Source organism: Chiloscyllium punctatum, chromosome 36 (assembly GCF_047496795.1).
Source record: "Chiloscyllium punctatum isolate Juve2018m chromosome 36, sChiPun1.3, whole genome shotgun sequence".
NCBI classification, from domain to species: Eukaryota; Metazoa; Chordata; class Chondrichthyes; order Orectolobiformes; family Hemiscylliidae; genus Chiloscyllium; species Chiloscyllium punctatum.
Genome location: NC_092774.1, coordinates 37,187,836 through 37,213,715, shown reverse-complemented (window position 1 = coordinate 37,213,715; position 25,880 = coordinate 37,187,836). Strand labels below are relative to the sequence as shown.

At 46.7% G+C, this 25,880-nt stretch overlaps 7 non-coding genes across 7 annotated transcripts; all 7 read left to right on the top strand.

Moving 5' to 3' along the window:
- The first annotated feature begins 1,859 nt into the window (after positions 1–1,859).
- On the top strand, positions 1,860–1,933 carry trnan-guu (transfer RNA asparagine (anticodon GUU)). The gene has a single exon. It is a non-coding gene; the product is annotated as a tRNA-Asn (tRNA).
- Positions 1,934–5,204: 3,271 nt separating this feature from the next.
- On the top strand, positions 5,205–5,278 carry trnan-guu (transfer RNA asparagine (anticodon GUU)). Its single transcript has one exon. It is a non-coding gene; the product is annotated as a tRNA-Asn (tRNA).
- A 6,644-nt stretch (positions 5,279–11,922) lies between these two features.
- Positions 11,923–11,996, top strand: trnan-guu (transfer RNA asparagine (anticodon GUU)). Its single transcript has one exon. It is a non-coding gene; the product is annotated as a tRNA-Asn (tRNA).
- A 3,286-nt stretch (positions 11,997–15,282) lies between these two features.
- trnan-guu (transfer RNA asparagine (anticodon GUU)) lies at positions 15,283–15,356 on the top strand. The gene has a single exon. It is a non-coding gene; the product is annotated as a tRNA-Asn (tRNA).
- Positions 15,357–18,641: 3,285 nt separating this feature from the next.
- trnan-guu (transfer RNA asparagine (anticodon GUU)) lies at positions 18,642–18,715 on the top strand. The gene has a single exon. It is a non-coding gene; the product is annotated as a tRNA-Asn (tRNA).
- A 3,285-nt stretch (positions 18,716–22,000) lies between these two features.
- Positions 22,001–22,074, top strand: trnan-guu (transfer RNA asparagine (anticodon GUU)). Its single transcript has one exon. It is a non-coding gene; the product is annotated as a tRNA-Asn (tRNA).
- A 3,285-nt stretch (positions 22,075–25,359) lies between these two features.
- Positions 25,360–25,433, top strand: trnan-guu (transfer RNA asparagine (anticodon GUU)). The gene has a single exon. It is a non-coding gene; the product is annotated as a tRNA-Asn (tRNA).
- The last annotated feature ends 447 nt before the right edge of the window (positions 25,434–25,880 follow it).

The following is a 25,880-nucleotide window of genomic DNA, read 5'->3' as shown; positions in this document are numbered from 1 at the left end:
TGATTAATCAGGACCTGGATGTTTTCGGTCTTTGAATGTATGTGTTGTGCTCCAGAACTTTGCTGTTCACAGTTTATAATACTTATCTTCCCAGTCCCCTGTATCACTTGTCGAAAATGTTTAATTTGTGTCTTGTAATCCTTTCACTGTCTGCTAATGAGGATAGCGTTTCCGTGTTTTACCTAAATTATCTTGACCTTGCATACCTCAAGCCTCAAGCGAATTTCACGAGAAACCTTCTCCAGTTCAAAAGCCAACTGTTCATGATGGCTCTGTTCCTTGTCACGTGTCCAATTTCAGATCGATGTTGTTAATGTCCCTTCTACTCCTTCAGATCCAGGTTTCGCTCACAGGGCTAGAACAGAACTGTCACCAAATACATTTACCAATCTACGTTCATCCTATCGATTGTATTAGCATCATCAACACTTCTCATCAAAATAACTCGAGAGACTTTCATCACAATTTTCTGTGAACAGTCATACATTAGCTTTGCTGAATGAACCCCAAATTTCTTGAAGTGGCTCCTTATTTTCGGCCCTGATTATTAATCTCTCTACGCATGGGAATGGATCCTTCCCAGCCGCTCTATCTCTCATCAATGTGTGTAGTTCAATTCGATCTCCCATCAGCCTCCTCTGTCCTGATCAAATCCAGGGCAACAGGAACCGTTGGGGCTATGGCGCGGACAGGACAATCCCAATACTCACCTTTCCTGTTAGAACTATTCCATGAGAAAGTTTAGACCACAACTTTGGGCGTGTAGTTGTGGCCGAACACTTAAGGTGTTGGCGTAGAGATCCTTTGGGGCTCCCCGCCCAGGGTGGTAACCTGCTGGCTATGATTTCTTCGCTGGCGATTTTAAATGACTTCCTGTTGGTTGCATTATCGCTCAAACTTCACAAAACCCGTCTCAATAAAGACCCGTTTTCTCATGTCTGGGAATTGATTGCCATGCAGGAAACTCGGGTTCTGAACAAACAACGTACCAGACTCACAACGTCAGCTCTGTTTCCCTTTCCACAGATGCTGCTCGACCCGTTGGCTTTCTGCAGTATTCTCTGTGTTTATTAGGCACAAGTGCTGCTTTTCATTCAAGAACTTCAATCCCTGTCCTCTGGTAACTGACTCTGGTCAGTGGCAATTGGTTCTTCTGATCATTAAACTGCCCATTCCCACCGTTTCTTCCTCCATCGTGACCAACAGCCCCAGGAAATCTCCAGTTTTCCTTCTTTGCTCCAAAGCGAACATTCTCCACCTTGGGAATGTCTCCCCAAAATGGAAATTCCTCATCCCTGGACATGAGGCAAGGCGTACAATTGGAAGAGATTTTGGCAAAATATTGTCAGTTAGGAAATGGAAAAATGTTCAAATGTTCATGAAGCAACACAGAAATCCCAGTCTCCAGCTTTGTGAACCTTTAGAAACACTTTGCGAAGCGGATTTCGAGGAGAATGAAAGATGACCGGTCCGATTGAGCAGAGACAGTCCAGACACCGTCCCCTTGTTGACGAGGCCGGGAGGTTGACTCTGATGTTCTTGGCACATGAACTGATCTGAGACAATGAAAGAATTGTCGTTCCTGCACATCATGAATTCAAACCCCTTCTCCCCTGCGAGCCAACGAGAGAACTCGGGAACAGGCAAAACACTGAAAGGCTGGAAGGGCGACGGCCCCGGAGTAAGAAAGCTAGTTCCTCGTGACATGGATGTGTCTGCAGACTGTCCCCGGTATCTCCACAAGAGATCTCCCAGGCTTGATTATGGAAAAGTAAAACTGATAGACGACAATTGTAATTCTCGGCGGGGAGGCTGAAGTATAAAATCACCAGGCGATGGTGCAGCCCAAGTCAGCGCCTGTCTCTGTGGCGCAATTGGTCAGCGCGTTCGGCTGTTAACCGAAAGGTTGGTGGTTCGAGCCCACCCAGGGGCGGTGTGTTCGCTGCCCTTCTTTGGCTTCGAAGCTGTGCGCTTTTAATTTTCCCCCAACGGAAATCTTCTCCACAAAGGGGTTTCTGAATTGAATTGATGTCTAACGGAAGGGACTGCGTTTGCTGAGAAGACGAGACCAAAAGAGAAACTCGGCAGGTTTGACAGTACCTGTGGGTGAAAACACAATTTTGAAATGTTGCCTCTGATTCTCTTTCCACAGATGTTGCCTGACCTGCTGAGTTCCTCCTGCAATTTCTAACTGAAAGTTCATTTCATCTTTTGGGGTGAAACACCGAAATATCTGCAAACACCATGTGCCGATATTTAACCCTTTCGAATCACTGTGAAGTGATTGGATTCAAACAAACTCTGCGATGATTCACTCTTTCTCAGCTCCATAGGCAGACAGGCCTGGGAAGTCAAGCTGTCAGTGTGGTTCTGTATTCGTGGGCCGAGTGGTTAATGCGATGTACATGAAATCCATTGCGGTTTCCCCTCGCAGGTGTGAACCCTGCCGAGTACAAAATGAGAAATGTCGTCGAAAAGAAAGGGAGCTTGCTCCCCGGCTTCTTCTTTAAGATTCAAATCAGTGGAGGGGGAAAAATATTTCACTCAAATTGGGACTGGTGGGAATCTGCAACCCACTGCCTGTTCGGGTGGAACAAGCAGATACCCGCAGAGCTTCTTTTGAGGCTATGAGCAAAGTGTTTGGAAATGAGACTAGAACAGTGAGGTGCTTGAAATCGTGATCGAAATGAAGCAGGCACCTGAGGACAAGGGTGTTTCTTTTGCCAGTGAAAGATACTGCTTCACCAAGTTGGGCCTGTGGAAGGGAATCAGTGACGGTGATTATCTTTGGTTGTTCGCCTTGTGAATGAACCCATTGCTGCGCATGTCCGTGCTAACGTCAGAACTCTGCAGCATGGTGGCGTGAGATACGCACAGGGCCGGGGCCAATGGATGATGCATCTGACCCACCTCCCTGTTTGAAATGCAGCTCACAGCTTCTTCACACACCCCAATTAATCTTTCTCATTGTCCTGTAGCCGGCATACGGTTTGAATTCCCGATCTGCGGGAATGAGAATCCTTTCACTGTCTCGCGTCAGTAAATGTCCCTGAGAACATCTGAGTCAACTCACAGCGCAGTCATATGAGGGGAAGCTGAAATAGCCCCACATGCTGCTCACGGGCACATTTTATTCTCCCCAACTCAACGCCTCAAACACTGCGGCTCCTGGGAGTGGAAAAGAAACAATCACCAAAACCCAGTCCAAGCTCTGTGAATCTTCAGAAAATCAGCAAACGTTCATCCCTTCGGATTTTCTATCCTGGGCTGACAGGGATGGGTTTTGTCACTCTTTTGTAGGACATTGCAAGTGGATGTTTTGCAAACATGCACTACAATGCAATCTGATTAATCAGGACCTGGATGTTTTCGGTCTTTGAATGTATGTGTTGTGCTCCAGAACTTTGCTGTTCACAGTTTATAATACTTATCTTCCCAGTCCCCTGTATCACTTGTCGAAAATGTTTAATTTGTGTCTTGTAATCCTTTCACTGTCTGCTAATGAGGATAGCGTTTCCGTGTTTTACCTAAATTATCTTGACCTTGCATACCTCAAGCCTCAAGCGAATTTCACGAGAAACCTTCTCCAGTTCAAAAGCCAACTGTTCATGATGGCTCTGTTCCTTGTCACGTGTCCAATTTCAGATCGATGTTGTTAATGTCCCTTCTACTCCTTCAGATCCAGGTTTCGCTCACAGGGCTAGAACAGAACTGTCACCAAATACATTTACCAATCTACGTTCATCCTATCGATTGTATTAGCATCATCAACACTTCTCATCAAAATAACTCGAGAGACTTTCATCACAATTTTCTGTGAACAGTCATACATTAGCTTTGCTGAATGAACCCCAAATTTCTTGAAGTGGCTCCTTATTTTCGGCCCTGATTATTAATCTCTCTACGCATGGGAATGGATCCTTCCCAGCCGCTCTATCTCTCATCAATGTGTGTAGTTCAATTCGATCTCCCATCAGCCTCCTCTGTCCTGATCAAATCCAGGGCAACAGGAACCGTTGGGGCTATGGCGCGGACAGGACAATCCCAATACTCACCTTTCCTGTTAGAACTATTCCATGAGAAAGTTTAGACCACAACTTTGGGCGTGTAGTTGTGGCCGAACACTTAAGGTGTTGGCGTAGAGATCCTTTGGGGCTCCCCGCCCAGGGTGGTAACCTGCTGGCTATGATTTCTTCGCTGGCGATTTTAAATGACTTCCTGTTGGTTGCATTATCGCTCAAACTTCACAAAACCCGTCTCAATAAAGACCCGTTTTCTCATGTCTGGGAATTGATTGCCATGCAGGAAACTCGGGTTCTGAACAAACAACGTACCAGACTCACAACGTCAGCTCTGTTTCCCTTTCCACAGATGCTGCTCGACCCGTTGGCTTTCTGCAGTATTCTCTGTGTTTATTAGGCACAAGTGCTGCTTTTCATTCAAGAACTTCAATCCCTGTCCTCTGGTAACTGACTCTGGTCAGTGGCAATTGGTTCTTCTGATCATTAAACTGCCCATTCCCACCGCTTCTTCCTCCATCGTGACCAACAGCCCCAGGAAATCTCCAGTTTTCCTTCTTTGCTCCAAAGCGAACATTCTCCACCTTGGGAATGTCTCCCCAAAATGGAAATTCCTCATCCCTGGACATGAGGCAAGGCGTACAATTGGAAGAGATTTTGGCAAAATATTGTCAGTTCGGAAATGGAAAAATGTTCAAATGTTCATGAAGCAACACAGAAATCCCAGTCTCCAGCTTTGTGAACCTTTAGAAACACTTTGCGAAGCGGATTTCGAGGAGAATGAAAGATGACCGGTCCGATTGAGCAGAGACAGTCCAGACACCGTCCCCTTGTTGACGAGGCCGGGAGGTTGACTCTGATGTTCTTGGCACATGAACTGATCTGAGACAATGAAAGAATTGTCGTTCCTGCACATCATGAATTCAAACCCCTTCTCCCCTGCGAGCCAACGAGAGAACTCGGGAACAGGCAAAACACTGAAAGGCTGGAAGGGCGACGGCCCCGGAGTAAGAAAGCTAGTTCCTCGTGACATGGATGTGTCTGCAGACTGTCCCCGGTATCTCCACAAGAGATCTCCCAGGCTTGATTATGGAAAAGTAAAACTGATAGACGACAATTGTAATTCTCGGCGGGGAGGCTGAAGTATAAAATCACCAGGCGATGGTGCAGCCCAAGTCAGCGCCTGTCTCTGTGGCGCAATTGGTCAGCGCGTTCGGCTGTTAACCGAAAGGTTGGTGGTTCGAGCCCACCCAGGGGCGGTGTGTTCGCTGCCCTTCTTTGGCTTCGAAGCTGTGCGCTTTTAATGGCGTCAGGAAAATTTTCCCCCAACGGAAATCTTCTCCACAAAGGGGTTTCTGAATTGAATTGATGTCTAACGGAAGGGACTGCGTTTGCTGAGAAGACGAGACCAAAAGAGAAACTAGGCAGGTTTGACAGTACCTGTCGGTGAAAACACAATTTTGAAATGTTGCCTCTGATTCTCTTTCCACAGATGTTGCCTGACCTGCTGAGTTCCTCCTGCAATTTCTAACTGAAAGTTCATTTCATCTTTTGGGGTGAAACACCGAAATATCTGCAAACACCATGTGCCGATATTTAACCCTTTCGAATCACTGTGAAGTGATTGGATTCAAACAAACTCTGCGATGATTCACTCTTTCTCAGCTCCATAGGCAGACAGGCCTGGGAAGTCAAGCTGTCAGTGTGGTTCTGTATTCGTGGGCCGAGTGGTTAATGCGATGTACATGAAATCCATTGCGGTTTCCCCTCGCAGGTGTGAACCCTGCCGAGTACAAAATGAGAAATGTCGTCGAAAAGAAAGGGAGCTTGCTCCCCGGCTTCTTCTTTAAGATTCAAATCAGTGGAGGGGGAAAAATATTTCACTCAAATTGGGACTGGTGGGAATCTGCAACCCACTGCCTGTTCGGGTGGAACAAGCAGATACCCGCAGAGCTTCTTTTGAGGCTATGAGCAAAGTGTTTGGAAATGAGACTAGAACAGTGAGGTGCTTGAAATCGTGATCGAAATGAAGCAGGCACCTGAGGACAAGGGTGTTTCTTTTGCCAGTGAAAGATACTGCTTCACCAAGTTGGGCCTGTGGAAGGGAATCAGTGACGGTGATTATCTTTGGTTGTTCGCCTTGTGAATGAACCCATTGCTGCGCATGTCCGTGCTAACGTCAGAACTCTGCAGCATGGTGGCGTGAAATACGCACAGGGCCGGGGCCAATGGATGATGCATCTGACTCCACCTCCCTGTTTGAAATGCAGCTCACAGCTTCTTCACACACCCCAATTAATCTTTCTCATTGTCCTGTAGCCGGCATACGGTTTGAATTCCCGATCTGCGGGAATGAGAATCCTTTCACTGTCTCGCGTCAGTAAATGTCCCTGAGAACATCTGAGTCAACTCACAGCGCAGTCATATGAGGGGAAGCTGAAATAGCCCCACATGCTGCTCACGGGCACATTTTATTCTCCCCAACTCAACGCCTCAAACACTGCGGCTCCTGGGAGTGGAAAAGAAACAATCACCAAAACCCAGTCCAAGCTCTGTGAATCTTCAGAAAATCAGCAAACCTTCATCCCTTCGGATTTTCTATCCTGGGCTGACAGGGATGGGTTTTGTCACTCTTTTGTAGGACATTGCAAGTGGATGTTTTGCAAACATGCACTACAATGCAATCTGATTAATCAGGACCTGGATGTTTTCGGTCTTTGAATGTATGTGTTGTGCTCCAGAACTTTGCTGTTCACAGTTTATAATACTTATCTTCCCAGTCCCCTGTATCACTTGTCGAAAATGTTTAATTTGTGTCTTGTAATCCTTTCACTGTCTGCTAATGAGGATAGCGTTTCCGTGTTTTACCTAAATTATCTTGACCTTGCATACCTCAAGCCTCAAGCGAATTTCACGAGAAACCTTCTCCAGTTCAAAAGCCAACTGTTCATGATGGCTCTGTTCCTTGTCACGTGTCCAATTTCAGATCGATGTTGTTAATGTCCCTTCTACTCCTTCAGATCCAGGTTTCGCTCACAGGGCTAGAACAGAACTGTCACCAAATACATTTACCAATCTACGTTCATCCTATCGATTGTATTAGCATCATCAACACTTCTCATCAAAATAACTCGAGAGACTTTCATCACAATTTTCTGTGAACAGTCATACATTAGCTTTGCTGAATGAACCCCAAATTTCTTGAAGTGGCTCCTTATTTTCGGCCCTGATTATTAATCTCTCTACGCATGGGAATGGATCCTTCCCAGCCGCTCTATCTCTCATCAATGTGTTTAGTTCAATTCGATCTCCCATCAGCCTCCTCTGTCCTGATCAAATCCAGGGCAACAGGAACCGTTGGGGCTATGGCGCGGACAGGACAATCCCAATACTCACCTTTCCTGTTAGAACTATTCCATGAGAAAGTTTAGACCACAACTTTGGGCGTGTAGTTGTGGCCGAACACTTAAGGTGTTGGCGTAGAGATCCTTTGGGGCTCCCCGCCCAGGGTGGTAACCTGCTGGCTATGATTTCTTCGCTGGCGATTTTAAATGACTTCCTGTTGGTTGCATTATCGCTCAAACTTCACAAAACCCGTCTCAATAAAGACCCGTTTTCTCATGTCTGGGAATTGATTGCCATGCAGGAAACTCGGGTTCTGAACAAACAACGTACCAGACTCACAACGTCAGCTCTGTTTCCCTTTCCACAGATGCTGCTCGACCCGTTGGCTTTCTGCAGTATTCTCTGTGTTTATTAGGCACAAGTGCTGCTTTTCATTCAAGAACTTCAATCCCTGTCCTCTGGTAACTGACTCTGGTCAGTGGCAATTGGTTCTTCTGATCATTAAACTGCCCATTCCCACCGTTTCTTCCTCCATCGTGACCAACAGCCCCAGGAAATCTCCAGTTTTCCTTCTTTGCTCCAAAGCGAACATTCTCCACCTTGGGAATGTCTCCCCAAAATGGAAATTCCTCATCCCTGGACATGAGGCAAGGCGTACAATTGGAAGAGATTTTGGCAAAATATTGTCAGTTAGGAAATGGAAAAATGTTCAAATGTTCATGAAGCAACACAGAAATCCCAGTCTCCAGCTTTGTGAACCTTTAGAAACACTTTGCGAAGCGGATTTCGAGGAGAATGAAAGATGACCGGTCCGATTGAGCAGAGACAGTCCAGACACCGTCCCCTTGTTGACGAGGCCGGGAGGTTGACTCTGATGTTCTTGGCACATGAACTGATCTGAGACAATGAAAGAATTGTCGTTCCTGCACATCATGAATTCAAACCCCTTCTCCCCTGCGAGCCAACGAGAGAACTCGGAAACAGGCAAAACACTGAAAGGCTGGAAGGGCGACGGCCCCGGAGTAAGATAGTTAGTTCCTCGTGACATGGATGTGTCTGCAGACTGTCCCCGGTATCTCCACAAGAGATCTCCCAGGCTTGATTATGGAAAAGTAAAACTGATAGACGACAACTGTAATTCTCGGCGGGGAGGCTGAATTACAAAATCACCAGGCGATGTGCAGCCCAAGTCAGCGCCTGTCTCTGTGGCGCAATTGGTCCCCGCGTTCGGCTGTTAACCGAAAGGTTGGTGGTTCGAGCCCACCCAGGGGCGGTGTGTTCGCTGCCCTTCTTTGGCTTCGAAGCTGTGCGCTTTTAATGGCGTCAGGAAAATTTTCCCCCAACGGAAATCTTCTCCACAAAGGGGTTTCTGAATTGAATTGATGTCTAACGGAAGGGACTGCGTTTGCTGAGAAGACGAGACCAAAAGAGAAACTAGGCAGGTTTGACAGTACCTGTCGGTGAAAACACAATTTTGAAATGTTGCCTCTGATTCTCTTTCCACAGATGTTGCCTGACCTGCTGAGTTCCTCCTGCAATTTCTAACTGAAAGTTCATTTCATCTTTTGGGGTGAAACACCGAAATATCTGCAAACACCATGTGCCGATATTTAACCCTTTCGAATCACTGTGAAGTGATTGGATTCAAACAAACTCTGCGATGATTCACTCTTTCTCAGCTCCATAGGCAGACAGGCCTGGGAAGTCAAGCTGTCAGTGTGGTTCTGTATTCGTGGGCCGAGTGGTTAATGCGATGTACATGAAATCCATTGCGGTTTCCCCTCGCAGGTGTGAACCCTGCCGAGTACAAAATGAGAAATGTCGTCGAAAAGAAAGGGAGCTTGCTCCCCGGCTTCTTCTTTAAGATTCAAATCAGTGGAGGGGGAAAAATATTTCACTCAAATTGGGACTGGTGGGAATCTGCAACCCACTGCCTGTTCGGGTGGAACAAGCAGATACCCGCAGAGCTTCTTTTGAGGCTATGAGCAAAGTGTTTGGAAATGAGACTAGAAGAGTGAGGTGCTTGAAATCGTGATCGAAATGAAGCAGGCACCTGAGGACAAGGGTGTTTCCTTTGCCAGTGAAAGATACTGCTTCACCAAGTTGGGCCTGTGGAAGGGAATCAGTGACGGTGATTATCTTTGGTTGTTCGCCTTGTGAATGAACCCATTGCTGCGCATGTCCGTGCTAACGTCAGAACTCTGCAGCATGGTGGCGTGAGATACGCACAGGGCCGGGGCCAATGGATGATGCATCTGACTCCACCTCCCTGTTTGAAATGCAGCTCACAGCTTCTTCACACACCCCAATTAATCTTTCTCATTGTCCTGTAGCCGGCATACGGTTTGAATTCCCGATCTGCGGGAATGAGAATCCTTTCACTGTCTCGCGTCAGTAAATGTCCCTGAGAACATCTGAGTCAACTCACAGCGCAGTCATATGAGGGGAAGCTGAAATAGCCCCACATGCTGCTCACGGGCACATTTTATTCTCCCCAACTCAACGCCTCAAACACTGCGGCTCCTGGGAGTGGAAAAGAAACAATCACCAAAACCCAGTCCAAGCTCTGTGAATCTTCAGAAAATCAGCAAACGTTCATCCCTTCGGATTTTCTATCCTGGGCTGACAGGGATGGGTTTTGTCACTCTTTTGTAGGACATTGCAAGTGGATGTTTTGCAAACATGCACTACAATGCAATCTGATTAATCAGGACCTGGATGTTTTCGGTCTTTGAATGTATGTGTTGTGCTCCAGAACTTTGCTGTTCACAGTTTATAATACTTATCTTCCCAGTCCCCTGTATCACTTGTCGAAAATGTTTAATTTGTGTCTTGTAATCCTTTCACTGTCTGCTAATGAGGATAGCGTTTCCGTGTTTTACCTAAATTATCTTGACCTTGCATACCTCAAGCCTCAAGCGAATTTCACGAGAAACCTTCTCCAGTTCAAAAGCCAACTGTTCATGATGGCTCTGTTCCTTGTCACGTGTCCAATTTCAGATCGATGTTGTTAATGTCCCTTCTACTCCTTCAGATCCAGGTTTCGCTCACAGGGCTAGAACAGAACTGTCACCAAATACATTTACCAATCTACGTTCATCCTATCGATTGTATTAGCATCATCAACACTTCTCATCAAAATAACTCGAGAGACTTTCATCACAATTTTCTGTGAACAGTCATACATTAGCTTTGCTGAATGAACCCCAAATTTCTTGAAGTGGCTCCTTATTTTCGGCCCTGATTATTAATCTCTCTACGCATGGGAATGGATCCTTCCCAGCCGCTCTATCTCTCATCAATGTGTGTAGTTCAATTCGATCTCCCATCAGCCTCCTCTGTCCTGATCAAATCCAGGGCAACAGGAACCGTTGGGGCTATGGCGCGGACAGGACAATCCCAATACTCACCTTTCCTGTTAGAACTATTCCATGAGAAAGTTTAGACCACAACTTTGGGCGTGTAGTTGTGGCCGAACACTTAAGGTGTTGGCGTAGAGATCCTTTGGGGCTCCCCGCCCAGGGTGGTAACCTGCTGGCTATGATTTCTTCGCTGGCGATTTTAAATGACTTCCTGTTGGTTGCATTATCGCTCAAACTTCACAAAACCCGTCTCAATAAAGACCCGTTTTCTCATGTCTGGGAATTGATTGCCATGCAGGAAACTCGGGTTCTGAACAAACAACGTACCAGACTCACAACGTCAGCTCTGTTTCCCTTTCCACAGATGCTGCTCGACCCGTTGGCTTTCTGCAGTATTCTCTGTGTTTATTAGGCACAAGTGCTGCTTTTCATTCAAGAACTTCAATCCCTGTCCTCTGGTAACTGACTCTGGTCAGTGGCAATTGGTTCTTCTGATCATTAAACTGCCCATTCCCACCGCTTCTTCCTCCATCGTGACCAACAGCCCCAGGAAATCTCCAGTTTTCCTTCTTTGCTCCAAAGCGAACATTCTCCACCTTGGGAATGTCTCCCCAAAATGGAAATTCCTCATCCCTGGACATGAGGCAAGGCGTACAATTGGAAGAGATTTTGGCAAAATATTGTCAGTTAGGAAATGGAAAAATGTTCAAATGTTCATGAAGCAACACAGAAATCCCAGTCTCCAGCTTTGTGAACCTTTAGAAACACTTTGCGAAGCGGATTTCGAGGAGAATGAAAGATGACCGGTCCGATTGAGCAGAGACTGTCCAGACACCGTCCCCTTGTTGACGAGGCCGGGAGGTTGACTCTGATGTTCTTGGCACATGAACTGATCTGAGACAATGAAAGAATTGTCGTTCCTGCACATCATGAATTCAAACCCCTTCTCCCCTGCGAGCCAACGAGAGAACTCGGAAACAGGCAAAACACTGAAAGGCTGGAAGGGCGACGGCCCCGGAGTAAGAAAGCTAGTTCCTCGTGACATGGATGTGTCTGCAGACTGTCCCCGGTATCTCCACAAGAGATCTCCCAGGCTTGATTATGGAAAAGTAAAACTGATAGACGACAACTGTAATTCTCGGCGGGGAGGCTGAATTACAAAATCACCAGGCGATGTGCAGCCCAAGTCAGCGCCTGTCTCTGTGGCGCAATTGGTCCGCGCGTTCGGCTGTTAACCGAAAGGTTGGTGGTTCGAGCCCACCCAGGGGCGGTGTGTTCGCTGCCCTTCTTTGGCTTCGAAGCTGTGCGCTTTTAATGGCGTCAGGAAAATTTTCCCCCAACGGAAATCTTCTCCACAAAGGGGTTTCTGAATTGAATTGATGTCTAACGGAAGGGACTGCGTTTGCTGAGAAGACGAGACCAAAAGAGAAACTAGGCAGGTTTGACAGTACCTGTCGGTGAAAACACAATTTTGAAATGTTGCCTCTGATTCTCTTTCCACAGATGTTGCCTGACCTGCTGAGTTCCTCCTGCAATTTCTAACTGAAAGTTCATTTCATCTTTTGGGGTGAAACACCGAAATATCTGCAAACACCATGTGCCGATATTTAACCCTTTCGAATCACTGTGAAGTGATTGGATTCAAACAAACTCTGCGATGATTCACTCTTTCTCAGCTCCATAGGCAGACAGGCCTGGGAAGTCAAGCTGTCAGTGTGGTTCTGTATTCGTGGGCCGAGTGGTTAATGCGATGTACATGAAATCCATTGCGGTTTCCCCTCGCAGGTGTGAACCCTGCCGAGTACAAAATGAGAAATGTCGTCGAAAAGAAAGGGAGCTTGCTCCCCGGCTTCTTCTTTAAGATTCAAATCAGTGGAGGGGGAAAAATATTTCACTCAAATTGGGACTGGTGGGAATCTGCAACCCACTGCCTGTTCGGGTGGAACAAGCAGATACCCGCAGAGCTTCTTTTGAGGCTATGAGCAAAGTGTTTGGAAATGAGACTAGAAGAGTGAGGTGCTTGAAATCGTGATCGAAATGAAGCAGGCACCTGAGGACAAGGGTGTTTCCTTTGCCAGTGAAAGATACTGCTTCACCAAGTTGGGCCTGTGGAAGGGAATCAGTGACGGTGATTATCTTTGGTTGTTCGCCTTGTGAATGAACCCATTGCTGCGCATGTCCGTGCTAACGTCAGAACTCTGCAGCATGGTGGCGTGAGATACGCACAGGGCCGGGGCCAATGGATGATGCATCTGACTCCACCTCCCTGTTTGAAATGCAGCTCACAGCTTCTTCACACACCCCAATTAATCTTTCTCATTGTCCTGTAGCCGGCATACGGTTTGAATTCCCGATCTGCGGGAATGAGAATCCTTTCACTGTCTCGCGTCAGTAAATGTCCCTGAGAACATCTGAGTCAACTCACAGCGCAGTCATATGAGGGGAAGCTGAAATAGCCCCACATGCTGCTCACGGACACATTTTATTCTCCCCAACTCAACGCCTCAAACACTGCGGCTCCTGGGAGTGGAAAAGAAACAATCACCAAAACCCAGTCCAAGCTCTGTGAATCTTCAGAAAATCAGCAAACCTTCATCCCTTCGGATTTTCTATCCTGGGCTGACAGGGATGGGTTTTGTCACTCTTTTGTAGGACATTGCAAGTGGATGTTTTGCAAACATGCACTACAATGCAATCTGATTAATCAGGACCTGGATGTTTTCGGTCTTTGAATGTATGTGTTGTGCTCCAGAACTTTGCTGTTCACAGTTTATAATACTTATCTTCCCAGTCCCCTGTATCACTTGTCGAAAATGTTTAATTTGTGTCTTGTAATCCTTTCACTGTCTGCTAATGAGGATAGCGTTTCCGTGTTTTACCTAAATTATCTTGACCTTGCATACCTCAAGCCTCAAGCGAATTTCACGAGAAACCTTCTCCAGTTCAAAAGCCAACTGTTCATGATGGCTCTGTTCCTTGTCACGTGTCCAATTTCAGATCGATGTTGTTAATGTCCCTTCTACTCCTTCAGATCCAGGTTTCGCTCACAGGGCTAGAACAGAACTGTCACCAAATACATTTACCAATCTACGTTCATCCTATCGATTGTATTAGCATCATCAACACTTCTCATCAAAATAACTCGAGAGACTTTCATCACAATTTTCTGTGAACAGTCATACATTAGCTTTGCTGAATGAACCCCAAATTTCTTGAAGTGGCTCCTTATTTTCGGCCCTGATTATTAATCTCTCTACGCATGGGAATGGATCCTTCCCAGCCGCTCTATCTCTCATCAATGTGTGTAGTTCAATTCGATCTCCCATCAGCCTCCTCTGTCCTGATCAAATCCAGGGCAACAGGAACCGTTGGGGCTATGGCGCGGACAGGACAATCCCAATACTCACCTTTCCTGTTAGAACTATTCCATGAGAAAGTTTAGACCACAACTTTGGGCGTGTAGTTGTGGCCGAACACTTAAGGTGTTGGCGTAGAGATCCTTTGGGGCTCCCCGCCCAGGGTGGTAACCTGCTGGCTATGATTTCTTCGCTAGCGATTTTAAATGACTTCCTGTTGGTTGCATTATCGCTCAAACTTCACAAAACCCGTCTCAATAAAGACCCGTTTTCTCATGTCTGGGAATTGATTGCCATGCAGGAAACTCGGGTTCTGAACAAACAACGTACCAGACTCACAACGTCAGCTCTGGTTCCCTTTCCACAGATGCTGCTCGACCCGTTGGCTTTCTGCAGTATTCTCTGTGTTTATTAGGCACAAGTGCTGCTTTTCATTCAAGAACTTCAATCCCTGTCCTCTGGTAACTGACTCTGGTCAGTGGCAATTGGTTCTTCTGATCATTAAACTGCCCATTCCCACCGCTTCTTCCTCCATCGTGACCAACAGCCCCAGGAAATCTCCAGTTTTCCTTCTTTGCTCCAAAGCGAACATTCTCCACCTTGGGAATGTCTCCCCAAAATGGAAATTCCTCATCCCTGGACATGAGGCAAGGCGTACAATTGGAAGAGATTTTGGCAAAATATTGTCAGTTCGGAAATGGAAAAATGTTCAAATGTTCATGAAGCAACACAGAAATCCCAGTCTCCAGCTTTGTGAACCTTTAGAAACACTTTGCGAAGCGGATTTCGAGGAGAATGAAAGATGACCGGTCCGATTGAGCAGAGACTGTCCAGACACCGTCCCCTTGTTGACGAGGCCGGGAGGTTGACTCTGATGTTCTTGGCACATGAACTGATCTGAGACAATGAAAGAATTGTCGTTCCTGCACATCATGAATTCAAACCCCTTCTCCCCTGCGAGCCAACGAGAGAACTCGGGAACAGGCAAAACACTGAAAGGCTGGAAGGGCGACGGCCCCGGAGTAAGAAAGCTAGTTCCTCGTGACATGGATGTGTCTGCAGACTGTCCCCGGTATCTCCACAAGAGATCTCCCAGGCTTGATTATGGAAAAGTAAAACTGATAGACGACAATTGTAATTCTCGGCGGGGAGGCTGAAGTATAAAATCACCAGGCGATGGTGCAGCCCAAGTCAGCGCCTGTCTCTGTGGCGCAATTGGTCAGCGCGTTCGGCTGTTAACCGAAAGGTTGGTGGTTCGAGCCCACCCAGGGGCGGTGTGTTCGCTGCCCTTCTTTGGCTTCGAAGCTGTGCGCTTTTAATGGCGTCAGGAAAATTTTCCCCCAACGGAAATCTTCTCCACAAAGGGGTTTCTGAATTGAATTGATGTCTAACGGAAGGGACTGCGTTTGCTGAGAAGACGAGACCAAAAGAGAAACTAGGCAGGTTTGACAGTACCTGTCGGTGAAAACACAATTTTGAAATGTTGCCTCTGATTCTCTTTCCACAGATGTTGCCTGACCTGCTGAGTTCCTCCTGCAATTTCTAACTGAAAGTTCATTTCATCTTTTGGGGTGAAACACCGAAATATCTGCAAACACCATGTGCCGATATTTAACCCTTTCGAATCACTGTGAAGTGATTGGATTCAAACAAACTCTGCGATGATTCACTCTTTCTCAGCTCCATAGGCAGACAGGCCTGGGAAGTCAAGCTGTCAGTGTGGTTCTGTATTCGTGGGCCGAGTGGTTAATGCGATGTACATGAAATCCATTGCGGTTTCCCCTCGCAGGTGTGAACCCTGCCGAGTACAAAATGAGAAATGTCGTCGAAAAGAAAGGGAGCTTGCTCCCCGGCTTCTTCTTTAAGATTCAAATCAGTGGAGGGGGAAAAATATTTCACTCAAATTGGGACTGGTGGGAATCTGCAACCCACTGCCTGTTCGGGTGGAACAAGCAGATACCCGCAGAGCTTCTTTTGAGGCTATGAGCAAAGTGTTTGGAAATGAGACTAGAACAGTGAGGTGCTTGAAATCGTGATCGAAATGAAGCAGGCACCTGAGGACAAGGGTGTTTCCTTTGCCAGTGAAAGATACTGCTTCACCAAGTTGGGCCTGTGGAAGGGAATCAGTGACGGTGATTATCTTTGGTTGTTCGCCTTGTGAATGAACCCATTGCTGCGCATGTCCGTGCTAACGTCAGAACTCTGCAGCATGGTGGCGTGAGATACGCACAGGGCCGGGGCCAATGGATGATGCATCTGACTCCACCTCCCTGTTTGAAATGCAGCTCACAGCTTCTTCACACACCCCAATTAATCTTTCTCATTGTCCTGTAGCCGGCATACGGTTTGAATTCCCGATCTGCGGGAATGAGAATCCTTTCACTGTCTCGCGTCAGTAAATGTCCCTGAGAACATCTGAGTCAACTCACAGCGCAGTCATATGAGGGGAAGCTGAAATAGCCCCACATGCTGCTCACGGGCACATTTTATTCTCCCCAACTCAACGCCTCAAACACTGCGGCTCCTGGGAGTGGAAAAGAAACAATCACCAAAACCCAGTCCAAGCTCTGTGAATCTTCAGAAAATCAGCAAACGTTCATCCCTTCGGATTTTCTATCCTGGGCTGACAGGGATGGGTTTTGTCACTCTTTTGTAGGACATTGCAAGTGGATGTTTTGCAAACATGCACTACAATGCAATCTGATTAATCAGGACCTGGATGTTTTCGGTCTTTGAATGTATGTGTTGTGCTCCAGAACTTTGCTGTTCACAGTTTATAATACTTATCTTCCCAGTCCCCTGTATCACTTGTCGAAAATGTTTAATTTGTGTCTTGTAATCCTTTCACTGTCTGCTAATGAGGATAGCGTTTCCGTGTTTTACCTAAATTATCTTGACCTTGCATACCTCAAGCCTCAAGCGAATTTCACGAGAAACCTTCTCCAGTTCAAAAGCCAACTGTTCATGATGGCTCTGTTCCTTGTCACGTGTCCAATTTCAGATCGATGTTGTTAATGTCCCTTCTACTCCTTCAGATCCAGGTTTCGCTCACAGGGCTAGAACAGAACTGTCACCAAATACATTTACCAATCTACGTTCATCCTATCGATTGTATTAGCATCATCAACACTTCTCATCAAAATAACTCGAGAGACTTTCATCACAATTTTCTGTGAACAGTCATACATTAGCTTTGCTGAATGAACCCCAAATTTCTTGAAGTGGCTCCTTATTTTCGGCCCTGATTATTAATCTCTCTACGCATGGGAATGGATCCTTCCCAGCCGCTCTATCTCTCATCAATGTGTTTAGTTCAATTCGATCTCCCATCAGCCTCCTCTGTCCTGATCAAATCCAGGGCAACAGGAACCGTTGGGGCTATGGCGCGGACAGGACAATCCCAATACTCACCTTTCCTGTTAGAACTATTCCATGAGAAAGTTTAGACCACAACTTTGGGCGTGTAGTTGTGGCCGAACACTTAAGGTGTTGGCGTAGAGATCCTTTGGGGCTCCCCGCCCAGGGTGGTAACCTGCTGGCTATGATTTCTTCGCTGGCGATTTTAAATGACTTCCTGTTGGTTGCATTATCGCTCAAACTTCACAAAACCCGTCTCAATAAAGACCCGTTTTCTCATGTCTGGGAATTGATTGCCATGCAGGAAACTCGGGTTCTGAACAAACAACGTACCAGACTCACAACGTCAGCTCTGTTTCCCTTTCCACAGATGCTGCTCGACCCGTTGGCTTTCTGCAGTATTCTCTGTGTTTATTAGGCACAAGTGCTGCTTTTCATTCAAGAACTTCAATCCCTGTCCTCTGGTAACTGACTCTGGTCAGTGGCAATTGGTTCTTCTGATCATTAAACTGCCCATTCCCACCGTTTCTTCCTCCATCGTGACCAACAGCCCCAGGAAATCTCCAGTTTTCCTTCTTTGCTCCAAAGCGAACATTCTCCACCTTGGGAATGTCTCCCCAAAATGGAAATTCCTCATCCCTGGACATGAGGCAAGGCGTACAATTGGAAGAGATTTTGGCAAAATATTGTCAGTTAGGAAATGGAAAAATGTTCAAATGTTCATGAAGCAACACAGAAATCCCAGTCTCCAGCTTTGTGAACCTTTAGAAACACTTTGCGAAGCGGATTTCGAGGAGAATGAAAGATGACCGGTCCGATTGAGCAGAGACTGTCCAGACACCGTCCCCTTGTTGACGAGGCCGGGAGGTTGACTCTGATGTTCTTGGCACATGAACTGATCTGAGACAATGAAAGAATTGTCGTTCCTGCACATCATGAATTCAAACCCCTTCTCCCCTGCGAGCCAACGAGAGAACTCGGAAACAGGCAAAACACTGAAAGGCTGGAAGGGCGACGGCCCCGGAGTAAGATAGTTAGTTCCTCGTGACATGGATGTGTCTGCAGACTGTCCCCGGTATCTCCACAAGAGATCTCCCAGGCTTGATTATGGAAAAGTAAAACTGATAGACGACAACTGTAATTCTCGGCGGGGAGGCTGAATTACAAAATCACCAGGCGATGTGCAGCCCAAGTCAGCGCCTGTCTCTGTGGCGCAATTGGTCCGCGCGTTCGGCTGTTAACCGAAAGGTTGGTGGTTCGAGCCCACCCAGGGGCGGTGTGTTCGCTGCCCTTCTTTGGCTTCGAAGCTGTGCGCTTTTAATGGCGTCAGGAAAATTTTCCCCCAACGGAAATCTTCTCCACAAAGGGGTTTCTGAATTGAATTGATGTCTAACGGAAGGGACTGCGTTTGCTGAGAAGACGAGACCAAAAGAGAAACTAGGCAGGTTTGACAGTACCTGTCGGTGAAAACACAATTTTGAAATGTTGCCTCTGATTCTCTTTCCACAGATGTTGCCTGACCTGCTGAGTTCCTCCTGCAATTTCTAACTGAAAGTTCATTTCATCTTTTGGGGTGAAACACCGAAATATCTGCAAACACCATGTGCCGATATTTAACCCTTTCGAATCACTGTGAAGTGATTGGATTCAAACAAACTCTGCGATGATTCACTCTTTCTCAGCTCCATAGGCAGACAGGCCTGGGAAGTCAAGCTGTCAGTGTGGTTCTGTATTCGTGGGCCGAGTGGTTAATGCGATGTACATGAAATCCATTGCGGTTTCCCCTCGCAGGTGTGAACCCTGCCGAGTACAAAATGAGAAATGTCGTCGAAAAGAAAGGGAGCTTGCTCCCCGGCTTCTTCTTTAAGATTCAAATCAGTGGAGGGGGAAAAATATTTCACTCAAATTGGGACTGGTGGGAATCTGCAACCCACTGCCTGTTCGGGTGGAACAAGCAGATACCCGCAGAGCTTCTTTTGAGGCTATGAGCAAAGTGTTTGGAAATGAGACTAGAAGAGTGAGGTGCTTGAAATCGTGATCGAAATGAAGCAGGCACCTGAGGACAAGGGTGTTTCCTTTGCCAGTGAAAGATACTGCTTCACCAAGTTGGGCCTGTGGAAGGGAATCAGTGACGGTGATTATCTTTGGTTGTTCGCCTTGTGAATGAACCCATTGCTGCGCATGTCCGTGCTAACGTCAGAACTCTGCAGCATGGTGGCGTGAGATACGCACAGGGCCGGGGCCAATGGATGATGCATCTGACTCCACCTCCCTGTTTGAAATGCAGCTCACAGCTTCTTCACACACCCCAATTAATCTTTCTCATTGTCCTGTAGCCGGCATACGGTTTGAATTCCCGATCTGCGGGAATGAGAATCCTTTCACTGTCTCGCGTCAGTAAATGTCCCTGAGAACATCTGAGTCAACTCACAGCGCAGTCATATGAGGGGAAGCTGAAATAGCCCCACATGCTGCTCACGGGCACATTTTATTCTCCCCAACTCAACGCCTCAAACACTGCGGCTCCTGGGAGTGGAAAAGAAACAATCACCAAAACCCAGTCCAAGCTCTGTGAATCTTCAGAAAATCAGCAAACCTTCATCCCTTCGGATTTTCTATCCTGGGCTGACAGGGATGGGTTTTGTCACTCTTTTGTAGGACATTGCAAGTGGATGTTTTGCAAAAATGCACTACAATGCAATCTGATTAATCAGGACCTGGATGTTTTCGGTCTTTGAATGTATGTGTTGTGCTCCAGAACTTTGCTGTTCACAGTTTATAATACTTATCTTCCCAGTCCCCTGTATCACTTGTCGAAAATGTTTAATTTGTGTCTTGTAATCCTTTCACTGTCTGCTAATGAGGATAGCGTTTCCGTGTTTTACCTAAATTATCTTGACCTTGCATACCTCAAGCCTCAAGCGAATTTCACGAGAAACCTTCTCCAGTTCAAAAGCCAACTGTTCATGATGGCTCTGTTCCTTGTCACGTGTCCAATTTCAGATCGATGTTGTTAATGTCCCTTCTACTCCTTCAGATCCAGGTTTCGCTCACAGGGCTAGAACAGAACTGTCACCAAATACATTTACCAATCTACGTTCATCCTATCGATTGTATTAGCATCATCAACACTTCTCATCAAAATAACTCGAGAGACTTTCATCACAATTTTCTGTGAACAGTCATACATTAGCTTTGCTGAATGAACCCCAAATTTCTTGAAGTGGCTCCTTATTTTCGGCCCTGATTATTAATCTCTCTACGCATGGGAATGGATCCTTCCCAGCCGCTCTATCTCTCATCAATGTGTGTAGTTCAATTCGATCTCCCATCAGCCTCCTCTGTCCTGATCAAATCCAGGGCAACAGGAACCGTTGGGGCTATGGCGCGGACAGGACAATCCCAATACTCACCTTTCCTGTTAGAACTATTCCATGAGAAAGTTTAGACCACAACTTTGGGCGTGTAGTTGTGGCCGAACACTTAAGGTGTTGGCGTAGAGATCCTTTGGGGCTCCCCGCCCAGGGTGGTAACCTGCTGGCTATGATTTCTTCGCTGGCGATTTTAAATGACTTCCTGTTGGTTGCATTATCGCTCAAACTTCACAAAACCCGTCTCAATAAAGACCCGTTTTCTCATGTCTGGGAATTGATTGCCATGCAGGAAACTCGGGTTCTGAACAAACAACGTACCAGACTCACAACGTCAGCTCTGTTTCCCTTTCCACAGATGCTGCTCGACCCGTTGGCTTTCTGCAGTATTCTCTGTGTTTATTAGGCACAAGTGCTGCTTTTCATTCAAGAACTTCAATCCCTGTCCTCTGGTAACTGACTCTGGTCAGTGGCAATTGGTTCTTCTGATCATTAAACTGCCCATTCCCACCGCTTCTTCCTCCATCGTGACCAACAGCCCCAGGAAATCTCCAGTTTTCCTTCTTTGCTCCAAAGCGAACATTCTCCACCTTGGGAATGTCTCCCCAAAATGGAAATTCCTCATCCCTGGACATGAGGCAAGGCGTACAATTGGAAGAGATTTTGGCAAAATATTGTCAGTTAGGAAATGGAAAAATGTTCAAATGTTCATGAAGCAACACAGAAATCCCAGTCTCCAGCTTTGTGAACCTTTAGAAACACTTTGCGAAGCGGATTTCGAGGAGAATGAAAGATGACCGGTCCGATTGAGCAGAGACTGTCCAGACACCGTCCCCTTGTTGACGAGGCCGGGAGGTTGACTCTGATGTTCTTGGCACATGAACTGATTTGAGACAATGAAAGAATTGTCGTTCCTGCACATCATGAATTCAAACCCCTTCTCCCCTGCGAGCCAACGAGAGAACTCGGAAACAGGCAAAACACTGAAAGGCTGGAAGGGCGACGGCCCCGGAGTAAGAAAGCTAGTTCCTCGTGACATGGATGTGTCTGCAGACTGTCCCCGGTATCTCCACAAGAGATCTCCCAGGCTTGATTATGGAAAAGTAAAACTGATAGACGACAACTGTAATTCTCGGCGGGGAGGCTGAATTACAAAATCACCAGGCGATGTGCAGCCCAAGTCAGCGCCTGTCTCTGTGGCGCAATTGGTCCGCGCGTTCGGCTGTTAACCGAAAGGTTGGTGGTTCGAGCCCACCCAGGGGCGGTGTGTTCGCTGCCCTTCTTTGGCTTCGAAGCTGTGCGCTTTTAATGGCGTCAGGAAAATTTTCCCCCAACGGAAATCTTCTCCACAAAGGGGTTTCTGAATTGAATTGATGTCTAACGGAAGGGACTGCGTTTGCTGAGAAGACGAGACCAAAAGAGAAACTAGGCAGGTTTGACAGTACCTGTCGGTGAAAACACAATTTTGAAATGTTGCCTCTGATTCTCTTTCCACAGATGTTGCCTGACCTGCTGAGTTCCTCCTGCAATTTCTAACTGAAAGTTCATTTCATCTTTTGGGGTGAAACACCGAAATATCTGCAAACACCATGTGCCGATATTTAACCCTTTCGAATCACTGTGAAGTGATTGGATTCAAACAAACTCTGCGATGATTCACTCTTTCTCAGCTCCATAGGCAGACAGGCCTGGGAAGTCAAGCTGTCAGTGTGGTTCTGTATTCGTGGGCCGAGTGGTTAATGCGATGTACATGAAATCCATTGCGGTTTCCCCTCGCAGGTGTGAACCCTGCCGAGTACAAAATGAGAAATGTCGTCGAAAAGAAAGGGAGCTTGCTCCCCGGCTTCTTCTTTAAGATTCAAATCAGTGGAGGGGGAAAAATATTTCACTCAAATTGGGACTGGTGGGAATCTGCAACCCACTGCCTGTTCGGGTGGAACAAGCAGATACCCGCAGAGCTTCTTTTGAGGCTATGAGCAAAGTGTTTGGAAATGAGACTAGAAGAGTGAGGTGCTTGAAATCGTGATCGAAATGAAGCAGGCACCTGAGGACAAGGGTGTTTCCTTTGCCAGTGAAAGATACTGCTTCACCAAGTTGGGCCTGTGGAAGGGAATCAGTGACGGTGATTATCTTTGGTTGTTCGCCTTGTGAATGAACCCATTGCTGCGCATGTCCGTGCTAACGTCAGAACTCTGCAGCATGGTGGCGTGAGATACGCACAGGGCCGGGGCCAATGGATGATGCATCTGACTCCACCTCCCTGTTTGAAATGCAGCTCACAGCTTCTTCACACACCCCAATTAATCTTTCTCATTGTCCTGTAGCCGGCATACGGTTTGAATTCCCGATCTGCGGGAATGAGAATCCTTTCACTGTCTCGCGTCAGTAAATGTCCCTGAGAACATCTGAGTCAACTCACAGCGCAGTCATATGAGGGGAAGCTGAAATAGCCCCACATGCTGCTCACGGGCACATTTTATTCTCCCCAACTCAACGCCTCAAACACTGCGGCTCCTGGGAGTGGAAAAGAAACAATCACCAAAACCCAGTCCAAGCTCTGTGAATCTTCAGAAAATCAGCAAACCTTCATCCCTTCGGATTTTCTATCCTGGGCTGACAGGGATGGGTTTTGTCACTCTTTTGTAGGACATTGCAAGTGGATGTTTTGCAAACATGCACTACAATGCAATCTGATTAATCAGGACCTGGATGTTTTCGGTCTTTGAATGTATGTGTTGTGCTCCAGAACTTTGCTGTTCACAGTTTATAATACTTATCTTCCCAGTCCCCTGTATCACTTGTCGAAAATGTTTAATTTGTGTCTTGTAATCCTTTCACTGTCTGCTAATGAGGATAGCGTTTCCGTGTTTTACCTAAATTATCTTGACCTTGCATACCTCAAGCCTCAAGCGAATTTCACGAGAAACCTTCTCCAGTTCAAAAGCCAACTGTTCATGATGGCTCTGTTCCTTGTCACGTGTCCAATTTCAGATCGATGTTGTTAATGTCCCTTCTACTCCTTCAGATCCAGGTTTCGCTCACAGGGCTAGAACAGAACTGTCACCAAATACATTTACCAATCTACGTTCATCCTATCGATTGTATTAGCATCATCAACACTTCTCATCAAAATAACTCGAGAGACTTTCATCACAATTTTCTGTGAACAGTCATACATTAGCTTTGCTGAATGAACCCCAAATTTCTTGAAGTGGCTCCTTATTTTCGGCCCTGATTATTAATCTCTCTACGCATGGGAATGGATCCTTCCCAGCCGCTCTATCTCTCATCAATGTGTGTAGTTCAATTCGATCTCCCATCAGCCTCCTCTGTCCTGATCAAATCCAGGGCAACAGGAACCGTTGGGGCTATGGCGCGGACAGGACAATCCCAATACTCACCTTTCCTGTTAGAACTATTCCATGAGAAAGTTTAGACCACAACTTTGGGCGTGTAGTTGTGGCCGAACACTTAAGGTGTTGGCATAGAGATCCTTTGGGGCTCCCCGCCCAGGGTGGTAACCTGCTGGCTATGATTTCTTCGCTAGCGATTTTAAATGACTTCCTGTTGGTTGCATTATCGCTCAAACTTCACAAAACCCGTCTCAATAAAGACCCGTTTTCTCATGTCTGGGAATTGATTGCCATGCAGGAAACTCGGGTTCTGAACAAACAACGTACCAGACTCACAACGTCAGCTCTGGTTCCCTTTCCACAGATGCTGCTCGACCCGTTGGCTTTCTGCAGTATTCTCTGTGTTTATTAGGCACAAGTGCTGCTTTTCATTCAAGAACTTCAATCCCTGTCCTCTGGTAACTGACTCTGGTCAGTGGCAATTGGTTCTTCTGATCATTAAACTGCCCATTCCCACCGCTTCTTCCTCCATCGTGACCAACAGCCCCAGGAAATCTCCAGTTTTCCTTCTTTGCTCCAAAGCGAACATTCTCCACCTTGGGAATGTCTCCCCAAAATGGAAATTCCTCATCCCTGGACATGAGGCAAGGCGTACAATTGGAAGAGATTTTGGCAAAATATTGTCAGTTCGGAAATGGAAAAATGTTCAAATGTTCATGAAGCAACACAGAAATCCCAGTCTCCAGCTTTGTGAACCTTTAGAAACACTTTGCGAAGCAGATTTCGAGGAGAATGAAAGATGACCGGTCCGATTGAGCAGAGACTGTCCAGACACCGTCCCCTTGTTGACGAGGCCGGGAGGTTGACTCTGATGTTCTTGGCACATGAACTGATCTGAGACAATGAAAGAATTGTCGTTCCTGCACATCATGAATTCAAACCCCTTCTCCCCTGCGAGCCAACGAGAGAACTCGGGAACAGGCAAAACACTGAAAGGCTGGAAGGGCGACGGCCCCGGAGTAAGAAAGCTAGTTCCTCGTGACATGGATGTGTCTGCAGACTGTCCCCGGTATCTCCACAAGAGATCTCCCAGGCTTGATTATGGAAAAGTAAAACTGATAGACGACAACTGTAATTCTCGGCGGGGAGGCTGAATTACAAAATCACCAGGCGATGTGCAGCCCAAGTCAGCGCCTGTCTCTGTGGCGCAATTGGTCCGCGCGTTCGGCTGTTAACCGAAAGGTTGGTGGTTCGAGCCCACCCAGGGGCGGTGTGTTCGCTGCCCTTCTTTGGCTTCGAAGCTGTGCGCTTTTAATGGCGTCAGGAAAATTTTCCCCCAACGGAAATCTTCTCCACAAAGGGGTTTCTGAATTGAATTGATGTCTAACGGAAGGGACTGCGTTTGCTGAGAAGACGAGACCAAAAGAGAAACTAGGCAGGTTTGACAGTACCTGTCGGTGAAAACACAATTTTGAAATGTTGCCTCTGATTCTCTTTCCACAGATGTTGCCTGACCTGCTGAGTTCCTCCTGCAATTTCTAACTGAAAGTTCATTTCATCTTTTGGGGTGAAACACCGAAATATCTGCAAACACCATGTGCCGATATTTAACCCTTTCGAATCACTGTGAAGTGATTGGATTCAAACAAACTCTGCGATGATTCACTCTTTCTCAGCTCCATAGGCAGACAGGCCTGGGAAGTCAAGCTGTCAGTGT